We start from the raw sequence: 12,472 nt of genomic DNA on the forward strand, positions 1-12,472 counted from the left end.
CGTTCATAGGGTTGCTATGAGTTGCCTATGACTCAATGGCACTTAACAACAACAACTAGTTTATTTATAAAACTCAAATACAAATTTAAACAAATTCTTTCAAATTCCCTCACCTCTCATCAAATCATACAACCCAATGATTAATTCCCTCCTCCCCCTACACTTCCACATCCCTCTGCTTCCAGCCTCTCCCACCCCTCCTTGATCTTTATACTCATTCCATAATAACGCTTTCACACAATATTTATCCTGTGGGACTGAGTTAGTTCACTCAGCATAATGCTTTCCAGTCCCTCCCAAGTTAGGTAATAGTTTACAAAGTTATTGCTCCTGCATGCTGCATAGTATTCCATTGTGTGAATGTATCATAATTTCTCAATCCATTTGTTTGTACTTGAACATTTGGGCTGTTTCCATGTTCTTGTGATGGCGAATAATGCTCTTATGAACATTTGTGTACAGATCTCCATTTGTGCCTCAGTTCTCATTTTCTCAGGGTATATTCCAAGTAGTGGAATAGCTGGGTCATATAGAATTTCTATGTTCAGCTTTTTGAGGAAGTGCCAAACTGTCTTCCAGAATGGTTGCACCATTTTACAATCCCACCAACAATGTATAAGAGTTTTTTTCTCTCCATATCCTCTCCAACATGTATTACTTGCTGCCCTGTTAAATTTTGCCATTGTTACTGGAGTAAGATGGTACCTCATTGTGGTTTGATTTGCATCTCTACTATTGCCAGCGATTTCGAACATTTCTTCATGTGTCTGTTTGCCATTTGAATATCTTCCTCGAAGAAAAGTCTTTCCACATCTTTTACCCATTTTGTAATTGAGTTATCAGTCTTTTTCTTGCGGAGGCTCAGCAGTATTCTGTATATTTTGTTATAAGACTCTCTTGTCTGAGATAGTATTACCAAATGTTAGTTCTCAGTCTGTAGATTTTCTTTGCACCCTGTTGGGAAAAGTTTCTTTTGTGCACAGGGATTTAAGCTTTAGAACGTCCCAAGCATCAAACTTATCCTCTTTAGATTGTACATTTGTATTTGGTTGTATTTAGCAGTCTCTTTATACCTTGCACTAGCACTTCAAAGCTTGATGCCTTTTTCATAATGTCAGTCTTTTTCATAATGTCCAGTTTGTCAAATTATCTCCTCAGCATACAGATTGTAAAGTAATGGTGAAAAGATACAATTCTATTGCACACCTTTCATGATTTTAAACTATGCAATGTTCCCTTGCTCTGTTTAGGCAACAGCTTCCTTGGTAGTCCTTAAGATATTAGATATTCTTCACTAACATCACAATTCAAAGGCATCAATTCTTCTTAGGTCTACCTTTTTCATTGTCCAGTTTTCACATAAATATAAAACAATAAAAAAATATCATGACTTGGGTCAAGTCAATTTAGTCCTCAGAGTGACTCCCTTGTACTTTGTTTTTACTGTTACGTAGCATCATGTCAGAACCAACCCATAGCTGACTTCAGAAGGTTTTCAGAGGCAGTTAATCATTCTGGAGGAGACTGCCCCATATTTCTCTCATGGAGCAGCTAGAGGACTTGAACCATGTGCTTTTGAATTGAAAGCACAACTCCTTACCTTTAAGCCACCAGAACTCCTTTCTATTAGCACTTATAAAAAAGTGCTTTCTGGTAGATGTGCACAATGCAGTTTGTAGCTTGATTTCTTAACTTCTGCTACCACATTGTTTGTGGATCCCAGTAAAAGCAAATGCTTCACAATTTCAGTCTTTTCTCTGTTTATCATGATGCTGCTTGTTGGTCCAGTTGTGAGGATTTTTGTTTTCTTTATTGTTGAAGTACAATCCTCACGGAATGCTCTGTCTTTGATTTTCATCGTTAAGTGCTTCTAAGGCACTTAAAACCCAGACCTGCTGCCTTCCAATCAGTTTTAACTTATAGTGACCCTCAACCAGGTTTCTGGGACCCTCAATCTTCACAAGAGGAGACTGGCATCTTTTCACTGGTGGATTTGAATTGCTGGAACAATTAGCCTTTTGATTGACAACACAACCCACCAGACAATGGCTCTTTAAACCAAACTTAAATAAAGGGAAATAGTTATAGGTTGGAGACAAAGATTTCTACTTTTTCTCTTGTAAAATTCCTCAAGAAAATCACTACTAATACTTGAGGGGTTGGTGGAGGAGAGGGGATGAACCTTGTCACCATCACATTGATTCCATTTTCTAGCACTCTATGTGTTTCAAAGTAGAACCGATTTTTTTTTTGGTAAGTCAGTCACTAGGCTTTCTTTCTAGGGACCTCTAAGTGGACACAAATCTCCAACTTTTCAGTTAGCAATCAAGTGTTTTAACCCAAGGTCCTCACCAAATGTGTTAATCCTAAATGTTAACCAAGTGTATTAACCAGGGACTCTAGAATTTTTTCAGAGCCTTTGTTAATGAGTAAATATTTTTTATTCTCACATTTGGTAACATATTTTATATTATTGAAAATGTGTTAAGCTAGACTTCAAAAGTTTAAAACTAGACTTTAAAAAGCTTAAATCTTGTTCATCTCATTAATTCTTTTCACAAAATCCTCCAAATATATGGTGCAAAAAATTCAGGTGCATCTAATCCAGGTTCAGTTTAACTTTAGTTGGAGTATCAACTTTCTTGATAGCTTGCATTCCTGAGCATGTGTTTATATATCACTGATTGAGACCTTTTTACACATGCCTTTAGAACCTCAGGCTGGAGTGGAGGGGTGTGGGTGGAGTGCTAAAGTAAATTTCAGCTTATGAAAAGAGGACAAAAAGAATTCAGGACATGTATAACGACAAACCATTTAAAAGTAAATTTGTTGACATAAAGAAGAGGGAAGTTTCTGAACTTAGCAACCAATGAAGAATTACCACTCATGATTTGTGACAGGAAAAGAATTTTTTCCCCCTGTCAAGTCTAGGAGGCAGTGAGGGTAGGGGGAATAGCCACCTCCTTTCTGAGAGCCTCAGCCATTCTTCACCAAAATGGGAAGAAACACAGTTCTGTGAATGAGAAACTATGTGCTGATAGTTTGGATTTAAGACTGTGATGAAGAGGCAGTAGAACTCCAGGTGGCTGAGAGGAAAACTGAGGAAGTGGCAAAGAGCTAAGAAGATCTCCCTTGTTCATTGTCGGAGCTGACTCATAGTTGACCCTCTAGCAGATTTTTGGACGCTGTAAGCCACCTGAGAGGAAACTGCCCACCTTTTCCTAAGTAGTTGCTGGTGGATTTGAACAACCAGAGAGGTACCCCCTTTCTGAGTTATCAGTGTAACTCCCTACAGGTTATGCCACCTGCAGTTCACGACGAGCCTCTAGCAAATAGTAAGGGAGCTCTGTCGGCTTGGTCTACAGGGAGGTGTGTTAATCCAAAGGCCCACCTCTCTGGTCCATTCAGTCTACTAGTTAATCTAAAGAAGAAAGTTGGACAGTCTCTTCCTGTGTAATTTACAGCCTCTGAAACTCAGCAGAGTCAGCTAGGAGTAGGGTCTGACTGCATGGTCATGAATTTAAGTCTTGAGTAAACAATAAAAGGAAGGTTAGCCACAAAGAGGGATTTTTGAAGGCCCACCTAAAGTACACTCAAGACATAGATGGCCACTTGAGGTGCCCAGAAAGGAGCTGGCTCTCAGTATTCTCTTCACTTGTGTTCTTGATTATATAACTATAGGATTTTCTACCTGAGATGTGGAGTCTTTTCACTCATAGGTAAGAGATTACACTTGCATATTTCAGGTGCTGACATTTTGGTACAAAATGAACCCAATGTGCATAAAGAAAAACTAGCAACTTGGAAACAGGTGTCTTTGCTGATGATAACTTATGAAAACACTATCAAGAAAAGAACCGGAGAGTCTGAGAACCTGGGAGACCATGCCAAAACCCCAGAAGAGACGGACAAGGACTCTTAGGCCAGATGAGAAGAGACCATTAGGAAAATGTACCAAAACTGAGAATCTAGATGGTGCATCAGCTAAAACAGAGGACAGCCCTGAGAAGGTATCAGCTTCTAATTTTGGAAAGCATCCAAGCAGCCACTGGCTAATGAAGTCAAAGCCAGAGAGCAGACTAGAGAAAGGAGTAGATGTGAAGTTTGGAATTGAGGATCTCAAAGAACAGCCCAATCAGACAATATGCTGGGATGGTGTTCGAAACTACCAGGCCTGGAACTTCCTTAGAGCCATGAAGCTGGAAGAGGAGGCTTTCTTCTACCATAGCAACTGCAAAGAGCCAGGCATTGCGGAACTTATGAAGATTGTGAAGGAAGCCTACCCAGACCACACACAGTTTGAGAAAAACAATCCCCATTATGATCCATCCAGCAAAAAGGAGAACCCTAAATGGTCTATGGTTGACGTACAGTTGGTACGAATGATGAAGCGTTTTATTCCCCTGGCTGAGCTCAAAACATACTACCAAGCTCACAAGACCACTGGTGGCCCTTTAAAAAACATGGCTCTCTTTACTTCCCAGAGACTCTCAGTTCAGCCCCTGACCCAAGAAGAGTTTGATTTTATTTTGGAACTGGAGAAGAAGCAACCAACTTAACTGAACACTACTGCTGGAATGGACAAGACATCTCTCCAAAGAAACCAGATTTTTATATGGAAAAAAAAGGACACAATCTGTTTACCTGAGATTTTGTATAAAGGTGGTTTTGGTGTATTTCTCTCCTATTAAACAAAAACAAAAACAAAAAAAAAACTAGCAACTTGTCTTGGAATTCCTCCAACTCCGGCTTCTTAATGGGCACATTCTTGAGGCTCTCTGGGAAGTCTCCTGGGTCTTCCCAATCATGCCTCTGAACACAATAGCAAAAGTAAAACTTCACAATGTTCAGACAAAAATGACTAGGATACTCTAACTTCAGAAAGGTGTTTAATTTAGTATAAAACACTATATGCAACACCAAAACCAAAATTAACTTGAAGATATACTTTGGGCATTAAAAAAATATCCAACCAAACCCCTGTGTTGATAAACATATCCTTGTTGCTGTTCGGTACTGTGAGTCAGAACCAACCCCTAGCTGGCCCTCCGGCAGGTTTTCACGGGCAGTTGATCTCATAAGAGCAGATTGCCCATCTGTCTCTTGCACAGCAGCTGTTGGATTCGAACCTTATGCCTTCAGGATTGCAGTGTAGCTTCTAACTACTAGGCCAACAAAACTCCCTGATAGGCCTGTTGTTATGTGCTGTCGAATCTCCTGCGACTCATAGCAACCCTGTGTAAATACAACAGCCCTAAACCTGCTCTAACCTCTGCCAATCTTGCGGTCTTGACACGCCCATCCCCATTACTTGAGTGACGGAATCAATCCGTCTCATCGATTCCTCTCTTGTGCTCTCCCTCCACCCTCCCAAGCATGACATCTCTCTCTGAGGACTGGTCCCTCCTTGCAACGTGTCCAAAGTATGTCAGATGACGCTTCAGTATCCTTGCCTCCAAGGAGCAGCCTGGCTTCACCCTCTCAAGGTTGAACCTGTTTGTTCTCCTAGCAGTCCATGGTATATTCAATACTCTTCTCCAGCACCACAGCTCAGAGATATTCATTCTCCTTCTATCATTCCTAGTAATTTGTATTGATTATGAAAATCCAAGAGAGCCTGACAAGATATTCTTACCAATATCTGGCCATGTTCACAGTGTGTTTCAAAACCATATTTGGGGAAAAATTAATCTCCTCAAAGAATCATAGTTGATTTAGAGATAGGTGAAGTATGATTTTTTCAAATTTTTTCTTGAGATTTCAGTGACTCTTGCAGCGTAAATCTGTACTCCATTTAACCACTCTTAATTTGTTTTATCATGTTTTTGTTAGATGTTTTGTTATGATAGATGTAGAAGAGATTGAGGTTGTTGACAACTTGCTAGGCTCCACAATGAACACTCTTTTAACACCAGCAGTCATGAAATCAAAAGACAAATTGCATTGAGGAAGTCTGCTGTCAGAGACCTCTTAAAAGTGCTAATGAGTAATAATGTCAGCATAGGGACTAAGGTGTTTCTGATCCAGGCCATGGTCTTTGCAATTAATTGCTATGCACCAGAGAGCTGGACGGTGACTAAGGAAGACAGAAGAAGATTTGGTGGCTTTGAGTTTTGGTGTTGGAGATGAGTATTTAACATACCATGGCTACCAAGAGAACAAAGAAGCCTGTCTTGGAGGGTGTGAAACCACGTTTTTCTTTGAAGGCCAGGATTTTCAAGCTCTGTCTCACATACTTTGGCATGTGGCCTGGAGAAGGACTATTGTGCTTGGAAAGGTGGAAGGGCAGCACAGTAGAGGAAAACCCCTGATTAGATGGATTGACACAGCAACTGAGGTAGTGGGGGTAGCTGTGTTGTAGTCGAGGAAACTGGCTCAGGGTAGGGCAGGGTTTAGAGTTATTGTGCATAGAGTCGCTATGATTCACAGGTAACTCAAGGGCATATAATAACAAGGTCTATTAGCGCTATGGTCTAACAATTATTTCCATGTATTTTTTTAATTTTCTTCACTCTTTTTTTCTCCAAACAGGGAGAGTAGATATGTCTTAGATTTCCACTTGCCATCTTCTAAGTCCCCAATCACTAGTCATCTATGTAACATGTAGAGCATTGTTTTTACAAACTATATTAATATAATTTAACTTTATATACCCTAAATATATAGATCTGATATTTCATGTTAAGTCACTCATTCTTTCAGAATCTTTAGTTGTAATTAAGAAGTTTATGTCATTTTGGCCCCAGTTGGTCCTACTATATCTGTGGACTTGTTTACAGACTGTATAGATAACTCATGTTGAACTATAATCTGCCATATAGATGTATGATTGTATGTATTGTTTCTTTCATTTACTCATATTTGTTCATGTTAACTTACTGTCTATGTATCTCTTGCATATTAATATTTCTTATTGAGGATGTATATTTGTGTATGGAATGGTTTACTGATGTATATAACATTTGCACACCCCTTCGTGTCTTCCTTTTCTTTAGTAATGTTATACTAATCATCCGTTATTTGTTTAGCTTTTCCCTTCACTCAGTTTAACGTGTTTATCATCTCATTGTGTATCATGTTTTTCAATAAGAACCAACTCAAATCTGACTCTCAATAGGTTTACAGAGGCTGTAAATTACACAACAGGAAATTTCCCATCTTTCTCCTGAGAAGAAGCTGGTGGATTCTAGCAGTCTGCCTTTGCCTTGGCATTGCAATACCTTACCCACTAGGCTGTCATTGTTTTTTATTATCTGGTTAAGGAGCCCTGGTGATATAGGGTAAGGTACCAAGCTGTTAACTGAAAGGTTGTCAACTGGAATCCAGTAGCTGCTCCATGAGAGAAAGATGGTCACAAATGTCCAACTTCACTGTTGAGTCCGAATTATAGCTGACTCCGGCCAGTGGATTTTCAGAGATGCTAAATCACACAGGAGAAGATGGGACACCTTCCTCCAGCAGAGAAGCCACTGGATTTGAACTGCACGTCTTTGGACTGGAGAAACAATTCCTTACCAATAAACCACCAGGACTCCAACACCTTGATGATGACAAAGAAACGTTTTCCCACATTCTTGAGGCACTTTGCTACATTTCTCCAATGTTACAGAAATATCTACTAATTATTTTAATCAGTTTTAAAATGGAGATTTCCCTCCACCCAAAGTGGAGGGAAATTCTCTTCTTTAAGGCAAATGAGTTCTTTTGAAAAATTAGCTCAATGAACTCGCACACACAGGCACACAGGCTGGAAGTGATTTGCTTTTACTTGTTTTGCAGAAGTGTTTACCACTGACATTATTTTTAAATTTTGAGCCACCACTCAGATCAGTTTTGAGAAGGCAACTAATTGTTAAATGTGTTTCATGCGGACTTTTTTTTTGGCTGGCAGAAAAATCTGGATTAATGCTGGAGACATTCTTTCCATTTATCTCCATTTCTCCGGTGACCTCCTTGTTCCTTACCTCCAGGAAAGCTGGCTTGACTTTTCCAGGGATTTTCAATCACTTCCAGATGTTGAACAAAATTCAAGATTAGTGCACTAGGATTTTCAAATATCCATCTCTTCATATGAATCTTCTTCATTTTTAAATTTGCTATGTTCTTCATATTTCCTGGAGTGATATAGATTATCAATCTTCTACGTTCATTTTTACATACACATTTCACATTTCCCTAAGTTTACACTTTATCTGCTTCTCTTTGCCAATGTCCCAATGTCAATAATCAGCATTTGCCATTTTGTGTTCCTTCATTCTATTTAACTGAATTCTCAGACACGAAGACATTTTGCTGAACATATTCTGCGATGTGGGCTTCTCAGTGGTGAAGTAGAGAATCCTTCTCAACTCTTCTGCCTTCAGCAGCTGTGTAAATACAGCTGGGAACTTGCTAGTGAACAGGGTCAGTTGTAAATAGGTTTGCTTGCCTTATGTGTTTTGGAATGCTGTTCTAAGAACTGTGAATCATGCATTTTGCTTGTGTCTCCATGGCTGCAACTTTCATGCACATGTTCAATGTGACCGTCTGGGTTTGGACAGATCTTCTCCTTTGATAACACAGAACTTCTTCAGCTTTAAACTCTTTCTTAGGCTGTCCATTTTACAATGTTCCTAAGCTCATAAAAAATAATGAGCAGAAGCACTACAATAAATCTTTTATTCTTCCAAATGGTTGAAGCAAGGAAGAGAAGCATGAGAAAAGGGGAATGGTGACAAGAAAATAACTCAAACTGGCTTTGGGGAACTTTGAATATCTAGGCTCTACACTTGGCAGGCATAAAATGAACTTTGTCTTCTCTCCTTCCTCCTTTAAAATTCACTGTATTTTTCTGTTTGGGGAAAGATAATTATCCCCCAAAAGCCAGGAACCTGAAATCATCTTGATTTTTTTCCCCCAGGCAATCTCCTCAGTTCTCTCAAAACTTTAACAAGACTTTCAGCTGTTTTCTTAATGTAACTTGGATGGAGGGTTAGTGTTATAGTATGTAGCTTATCAGACCAAACAATCAACAGTTTGAGTCCACTGGGTGATCTTTTGGAGAAAGATGGACTGTCTTCTGTAAAAATATGTAGCTTGTAAACCCGATGGTGGGTCACTATGAGTCATGCTCAACTTCAAGACAGTGATTTAAAAAAAAAAAAAAGAATAAAAATTCTTGCTTTTAATGTAATTTAGAAGTCTGTGAGTAGCACAAATAGTTATGAATTCACCTAGTAAGCTGGCTTTGAATCTGTATAGAGGTAGCAAAGTGAGTGTTGGCTTACTGCTGTTTCCTTACCAATCTGTAGTGGACAATTCACTTACTTTTGCTATGAGATCCCTGTGAAACTGTTTGTTACAGACTAGTAGGACTTGCTTACTGGGACTCCATACTTATCAGGAACCCCCGTTTGAAAAGAAGCTTAGCTTCTGTAGGAAAGTACTGTAAAACTGGGAGATGCACTGTAAATACTGTAAACTGGTGGCTGGGTCTGTGATATGAAAAACATGAAGATGTTTACTGCAAATTGGAAAGCAAGCACAGGTAAACCGATCATTACTTTGCTTATTGTATAACTGACACTTGCTCAGAAGACAAGTCTGCTTCAGAAAGGTCATATCTTTGGAAACCCTGCAGAATACTGTACTCGGTACACATGAGGTTTCTGTGAATGAAAATCCACTGGATGACAACCAACAACACAATGATTCCTCCCTCCCCTTCCCTTTTTACCCATGGCCTCTAACTGAATATAGACCATGTATAATTACTCACCTTGATTACTGTTATAAACTCCTAATTGGTCTCTTCCTTACTTCATCCATTTCTCCTTTTATAAATCTACTAACTTGTTCATAGAATAATCTTTTTTTAGGGGTTATGGATATTTGGTTGTTTTTATCAGATTCAATTTATTCAGTAGTTCTGCATTACTCTACACATGGCATTCCAACATGCTCTAGCATTCTTTCCCTTATGTTTGACTGGCTGAACATGGATCATATGTGCATACCTAACTCATCATAAGAGCCAAGCATTTCCATGTACTCATGGCTAAAAACACCTGTAAGCTCTGATTCATAGCAACTGTATGAAAAATAGAATGAAGTCCTGCCTGATCCTACACTCTTTGTACAATCTTTTCTGTGTCTAAACCCATTGTCACAGTCACTGTGTCAATCTATCTCCCTGAAGGTCTTCTCTTTTTTTATACTGACACTCTACTTTTCCAAGTGTCATCTCCGTCTCCAGGAATTAGTCCATCTTGATAACATACCCAGAGTAAGTGAGATGAAATCTCAGCATCCTGTCTTCTTCCTTTTTTTTTGTTTGTTTGTTTTTTCCATATTAACGGTTATGGAGTTTATTAGAGAAGTTAACAGGTTAGAATTCGGGTTGGTAACAGGATACAATCCTTTAGTCTAGACAGCTTCTCAAGATGGTCATAGGCTCTCTGACATTGAGGCTCACAGCTTAGGTCAATGTTAAAATTTTCTTGGTTTTGTTGTTTTTGTTGTTATTGTTAAGGGTCGTTGCATCTTTATGTAGAGTAGCTCTGAACCCTGCTCTAATCCTGAGCCAACTTCATCATCTGTGACACATCTAACTTCATTACGCCATCACTAAGTCAATCCATCTCATGTAGGGTCTTCCTCCCTTGTGCTGTCCCTCCACTCTTCCAAGCATGATGTCCTTCTCCAAGGACTGGTCCCTTCTTGCAACATGCCCAAAGTATGTCAGAGAAAGCGTCAAAGTCCTTGCTTCCAGGGAGCAGCCTGTTTCCACCCTCTCCAGGATGAACCTGTATGTTCTTCTAGCAATTCATAATATATTCAATACTTTTCTCCAGCACCATGGCTCAAAGGCATCAATTCTCCTACTATCATCCCTAGTCATTGTGTAGCTTTCTGATGCAGAGCAAGAAATTGCAAAGGCCATGGCCTAGATCAGGTGCACTTTAGTCTCCACCCTGACATCGTTGCTCTTCAGTACTTTGGAGATGTCCCTGACAGCAGATTTTCCCAATGCAATTCATCTTTTGATTTTCTGGCTGCTGGTACCAAGAGTGTTGACTGTGGAACCAAGCAAGCTAAAGCTGTTCAATCTATTCACCATCTATCTTGATGCTACCAACCAGCCAGTGGCAAGAATCTTTGTTTTCTTGATGTTGAGCTTCAATCCGTATTTAAGGCTGTTGTCCTTGACCTTCTCAGATCCTCCTCAGTTTTGACAAGCAGGGTTGTGTCATCTGCATAACACACACTGTTTTTTTTTTTTAAGTATTAATTTTAATAAAAGTTTACAGAGACTTTGGATTTTGATTCATTCATTGTTGCACTTTTCGCCCTGCTCACCCCTACCCCCCCAGTTTGCTCTTCTCTTTGAAAAGTAAAAGAAAAATTCTTTCATTGTTCTACAATCCCTCTCCCCAATCCACTCCAATAAGTAGCCTTTGTTCTGGACTCCTGTCATGACAATAATACCTAATCTCACATCCCTTTTAAACAGTTCTCTCCCTCATCTGTTTCCATGCATAATATATAGTTTTCCCCATCTTTCTCAGTCTCTCTCCAACCTCGATGTTAGTCCCATTTTACAGCTGTGGCACTTTGCAGTATTTGTCCTTTTGTGACCGAGATATTTCACTCAGCATAATGTCCTCCAGGGTCACCCATTTTGTATAATATTTCATGAGTTCCTTGTTTTTCAATGCAGTGTAGTATTCCATTGTGTAAAAATACAAGAGCTTCTCTATCCATTCATTTATTGATGGGCACTTGGGTTGTTTCCAACTCTTACAAATTGTGAAACAAAGCCACGTTAAACATAGGAGTGCATATATCAGAATGGGTGCTGTTTATGGTTTCTTTGGGGTATATTTCCAGTAATGGAATTACTGGATCAAATGGAGCTCTCTGATAACACTCCTTCCAACACAGATTTGTTTTTTATCAATCCATGCTGTGCAATATTATTCACCAACACCACAACTCAAAAGTACAATTTTTTAAAAATTCCTCCTTATTATCTGTCCAGTTTTCATATTCATATGAAGCAATTGAAAAAGATCACCATTTGGATCAGATGCACCTTGATCTTTAAAGTTATATCCTTGCTCTTTAGTACATTAAAGAAATACGTGGCAACAGGTATGCCTAATGCAATATGTTGTTTGATTACATGACTGCTTGTTTCATGAGTGTTAATTTTAAAGTAAAGTAAAATAACACCTTGAGACTGCCTTCCCTTTATATTGTGTAATAATGTGGAAGGAGACAGAATGTACAACAGGACAAAATTAGGGTTTTGTCAAGAAAGGATTAAAAAACCCACCAAACAACAGCAACAAAAATAAACAGAAAAAGTCCACTGGTAGGTCCATTACAACTTCCCAATTCAGTAGAACTTTCAACGGTTCTCTAAGTTCATAGAGTTTCCAGAGACAAGCTATTTTGGAAGTGGATGCTACTCCTGCTTCCAAGCTTGTTT

At 39.1% G+C, this 12,472-nt stretch overlaps 1 pseudogene; it reads left to right on the forward strand.

The window, feature by feature from the left end:
- The first annotated feature begins 3,884 nt into the window (after positions 1-3,884).
- Positions 3,885-4,559, forward strand: LOC102877645 (annotated as a pseudogene).
- Positions 4,560-12,472: the final 7,913 nt, after the last annotated feature.

This window comes from Elephantulus edwardii, unplaced genomic scaffold, assembly GCF_000299155.1.
Source record: "Elephantulus edwardii isolate Elephantulus edwardi_28Jun2011 unplaced genomic scaffold, EleEdw1.0 scaffold00050, whole genome shotgun sequence".
Classification (NCBI taxonomy): Eukaryota; Metazoa; Chordata; class Mammalia; order Macroscelidea; family Macroscelididae; genus Elephantulus; species Elephantulus edwardii.